Source organism: Mastomys coucha, unplaced genomic scaffold (genome assembly GCF_008632895.1).
Source record: "Mastomys coucha isolate ucsf_1 unplaced genomic scaffold, UCSF_Mcou_1 pScaffold13, whole genome shotgun sequence".
In the NCBI taxonomy this organism is placed as follows: Eukaryota; Metazoa; Chordata; class Mammalia; order Rodentia; family Muridae; genus Mastomys; species Mastomys coucha.
In genome coordinates, this window is record NW_022196895.1 from 53,367,144 (window position 1) to 53,370,696 (window position 3,553).

The 3,553-nt window shown below is 40.8% G+C and overlaps 1 protein-coding gene across 1 annotated transcript in view; it reads left to right on the plus strand.

The window, feature by feature from the left end:
* The window catches only part of Ccdc192 (coiled-coil domain containing 192), a 197,464-nt gene that overhangs the window by 60,027 nt on the left and 133,884 nt on the right, over positions 1–3,553 (plus strand).

Genomic DNA, 3,553 nt, shown 5'->3' on the forward strand with positions numbered 1-3,553 from the left:
AAAAAAAAAAAAAAAAAAAAAAAAAAAGAAAAGAAAAGAAAGAAAGAAAGAAAAAGAAAAAACAACCCACAACAAAAACATAAAGTTAAAAATCATTATTTTTACTACTCTATACATAAAGTTCAAATTCTCGCAGATGCTGAAAATGAAAACAGTGTGCAGTTTTACCTATAGTCAGATGGTATAACAAGTCTACACTGACGGCCCATCTGAAGAATACTAAATGTAGAAAAGGATGCCAGGTAAATCAGTGAAGAGACTGGAGTGGCAGTCGGGGGTTTTTGGTACATAGAGCATAGGTCTGAAGCAGAGATCCTGAAACTTCCGTTATGCAAAAAGCCCTTGGAAAGTTTCAGCTGGCAAGCTTCCCAGAGATGCTGACTTCTGGGCACTGAGGCCACAGGTGGCTCTAGAAGACACTGGTACCAGTGCGCCCAATCCGGAGAATCACTCCTGAGCAGTATACTTTATGTGTATCTGTTTGCCCCAGATTGCGATATTTGAAAAAGTAACCATAAATCAGAGTGAGTGAATGTCCATTTGCTCCCACAACATCTTAGACGAAGACCTCACAAATTCCTGGGGCACATTCATTCCACTGTAGTCTATGTCTATGCAGAGGGCTAATGAGCACCAACAGACAGACACTCTAGTGCGTTACTGTCCATTTATCAGTTACCCTGCTACTCTTGAGACTATCAATGACCTTCCCTGAGACCTTACATGTGTCTCCAAAAGATTGCTTGTCATACTAGTCATCTCCCTCTCCATCTAGACAACACGACTTAGCCTTGATAAAGAGTACTGGCTGGCCATGTCAAATGGCCACTCTTAATAGCACCAAGTTCCTCAGACCAGCTCAGAATGCAAGCAGAAAAGACTGTAAAATAATGAATTCTGGAGACCACCCATTGACTGTGTGAAGTAAGCTTGCCCTGGAAAAACCTTTTCAATTGTTCCATCTTTTTGAGCTGAAGGGAAAAAAAAAAAAAAACATATCTGTCCGACCAGAGCATGTATTCCCTAAATCCAGTCTTTTTCTGACCTTGCCTACTCATTTGACTAATACTGAAAATGACTTGTGCTTGCATCTGTGGCATTGTGACCTGTTCTGCAGAAATAGGCCCCACTAGCTCAGCATTTGGTTGCAGATGTTTTTCCACTGGTCTTCCCCAAGGGTGCCAGGTGATGACTGTAGTGGAAGGAAAGCTCTGGTTTGTAACCTGCTACCTTTATCTGTGTGTATCAAGGAAGGCAGATGTACATCCCTAGCTTCTGATGCTGTCTTCCAGCGTCTCTTAATGACAGGTGACTTTAAAAGCTCCCTGTCACTGATGCCTTGGGGAAATTTTTGTGGTATCTACTTCTGTCTCCTAATTCTAGAGAGTTTCTGCCTCTACCACACTGCTATTGTTCCAGGCTTGTCTGAACTGGGGTTGCTTTTTTGTGTGTGTGTGTGTAGAGTGTCTAGAATTTTCTAAAGCAATTGTCAGACATCTAGGTTTCGATATGCCAGTTTACATCCATTCAGGATTTTCTTGAATTCATCAAGAAAATTTAAATGAACACTATTAACAATAGTATTTGTTGAGTTGGTTATGTGTCATCCTATAATATCAGTTTCAAATTCTAATAAAAATCTAACAAGCTGGGCGTTATTTCTCAGATTAAAAGACCAAATCTTAAAAAGATTAGATTACTTTTCATCACACTTGGAAATTCATTATTCTGCTATCCCAACTAAGTGTCTTTCCAAATCTCTGTGTTTCTCTGTCTCTGTCTTTCTCTGTCTCTGTCTCTCTGTCTCTCCCTGTCTCTTTATCTCTCAGATCTCTTGGCTGTCAAAGGTCATTTAAAGCTCCACTCCCAAAAATCCCCTTCTCTTTCTCTGCCCTAGAAATGAACCATGCCTTTGCAGAACTTCAGCTCACACTCCTATATAGATAAACAACCGCCTCCACCTCCTGCAAGTTCTCTCTATCTTAATCATCCCAGGATTATAACCCCTATGTGCATTTCTTAAAACATTGTCCCTGGAGAAAACTTTAAGTAGGATGCTACTACCTACTCAGAAAAGAAATAAAAAAAGTGTGAGGGAGGGTGGGCGGGCTGGAAACAATACAAAATGGGCTTATTCCCTTTAGAAATTATCCATGGAGAGCCAGACTCTGAAAGTGTTTATCCATAAGTACTATTTTAGAGCACATAGCTCTGTAGACTGCTGACATCTAACATCAAGTGAAGGCAGAACTTCCCAATGTGGGAGCATCATGCTGTTATCTCAGGATCGGCAAGTCAAATTTGTCATCTTCTTTTTCCGAGACTTAAATATGTTCCTCGGTTATAGTCTCCAGCCATGGTGGCTAATGTAACACTATTATATTATTCTAGAGTCCAACTAAAAGGTGGTCTTAAAATCCTAACCTTTTCTACTTCCATCCTTCAAGTAGTTAGCTGGATGGTCCTGGGCCCAGATCCCTAGGTTACTCCACTTCCACACTTCATCATGTTACTAGTTCTCTGTGTCTCTCAGCCCACTGTAGAGTTTAGCTGTGGTAAAAATAATTGACATAAAAACTTAGACCCTTCTCCTGCCACCCTATAGTCATCACAAAAACAGCTTGTTTGTTTTAGCTGCACAGGGTTTAGTTGTCTTAGAAGAGAAAGAATAAAAATCTATGTATAAATATTTTGAGTGGGCACTGCATGCATTGCTCAGAGCACTTGCTTGGCACACCTGAAGCAGCTGTGCAAGAGGGGTAGGGAGACAGAGTAAAAGACAAGAGAGAAAAGAGAACAGGGAAGGAGAGCAGGGGGAAAAGAGAGGTTGACTTAAACTGGGTACAGACAACAAAACAGAGAGAGAGAGAGAGAGAGAGAGAGAGAGAGAGAGAGAGAGAGAGAGAGAGGCAGTAAGATTGTGACCCACTAGAGAAAAGAAAGGGTTTAAGAAACCAAGATTGTGCTGACAAAACATCATAGATAAAGGGAAGGTTTTACAGGAGAAAAAAAAAAAGAAAAATCACCTGAGGATTCAGGTGATTAAGAAATAAGTAACAGGGAGAGCTTGGAAGAGTTTCTTGGTATTGTGTATTTCAGCCTTCATTGGTATTTGAGAGCCCCATTAAAGACTGAACTATTGTACTGTGACAAATGTTCACTTGTATAAATTAACCACTGTGCTGGCCAGTGACACAAGCTAAAGTCATCCATGAGGAGTGACCCTCTATTAAAAAGATTCTTCTATAAGATTGGGCTGTAGGCAAGCCTGTAGAACATTTCCTTAATCAGTGATTGTTTGGGGTGGGCCCAGCATACCATGGGTGGTGCCATCCCTAGGCTAGTGGTCCTGGACTCTATAAGAAAGTGGGCTGAGCAAACGGAAGAGGAAGGAAAGGACAAGGATCAAAGAGTAGAAATGAGGAAAGAGTTACAAATAGGAGAGAAACAGAAAAACACAGGCATCATCATGACAGTGGAAAATGCAATGAAGACTGGGAACCAAGCTACAATCACTGTTACTACAAAATAGAGAACAGTAAATTAGAGCAAA